A 1,169-nucleotide genomic window follows, 5' to 3' on the forward strand; every position below is an offset into this window, starting at 1 on the left:
TGTCCAGAATAGGCAAATCTATAGAGACAGGAAGTAGGTTAGTTGTTACTAGGGGCTGGGGATAAGGAAGAATGAAGAGTGACTGCTACTAGGCATGAGGTTTTTTTGGGGGGTGGTGATAAAAATGATATACAATTGATTGTGGTGATGGTTCTATAACTCTGTGAATATACTAAAAACCACTAGGCTGTATACTTTAAATTGATGAATTATAGAATATGTGAATTATATTGTAATAAAGCTGTGATCTAAAATAGTAATAAATAATAAGCACTCCCCAAATAGTTAACAAAAGAATAATAACTGTCTAGAATAAATTTACAGAAAACAGTTTAACTGCCTTTTGCTTTATAATAATAATCATAATAATAAAGCTACAAAAGAAATAAGCTGGAGAAATTCAATACATAAAGACATGAATGAGATTAATGAATTACCTGAAAACAGAACACAGCGTCCCCTGTGTAGTGTGAATGGTAACACGCTAGGCTGATAACTGAAAGCTTGGAGGTTAAAGTCTACCCAGAGGCACTTCAGAAGAAAGGCCTGGTGATCCACTTTTGAAAAACAGCCATTGAAAACCCGATAGAGCACAGCTCTATTCTGACACATGTGGGGTCGTCATGTGTCAGAACCAACTAGACACCAACTGTTTTCTTTTCCCCTTTTTTCTTTATTATGGTGAAAATATATCAGGGCTTTGAACTGCTTCAAACTGGTTCAGTCAAGGCCAAGGAAGTGAAACTGAAAAGACCCTAATTTAAAAAAATTTTGGGTGATCTGGAACACTTACTGGAGCAGGAAAAATTATGAATGGAAGCCCTGGAACAGAAGACTCAGAAGAGGCATAGTGAGCCCTTTCAGGAGCTTGATGTGTGACACTGGATTATTGCCAGGACTGTGGAGACAAAAAGGAGCTCTGGTGGTGTAGTGGATAAGGCACTTGAAAGCTCAGTGGTTCAAACCCACCAGCCACTACCCGGAAGGGAGACAGCGTGATCTACTTCCGTAAAGATTAGCCTTAGAATCTACTCGATTGCAGTGAATTTGGTTTTGGTTTGGTGGAGAATGACACACAGTCAAAACTGTGAGGTCAACCACCATTTTTGAGCCAGGCACTACAGTTTTCAACTCAGTCAAGAGATTTGGCTGTAATGCAGCATGTACCA

Source organism: Orycteropus afer, unplaced genomic scaffold, assembly GCF_000298275.1.
Source record: "Orycteropus afer afer isolate SDZICR_OR568_19922 unplaced genomic scaffold, OryAfe1.0 scaffold00336, whole genome shotgun sequence".
In the NCBI taxonomy this organism is placed as follows: Eukaryota; Metazoa; Chordata; class Mammalia; order Tubulidentata; family Orycteropodidae; genus Orycteropus; species Orycteropus afer.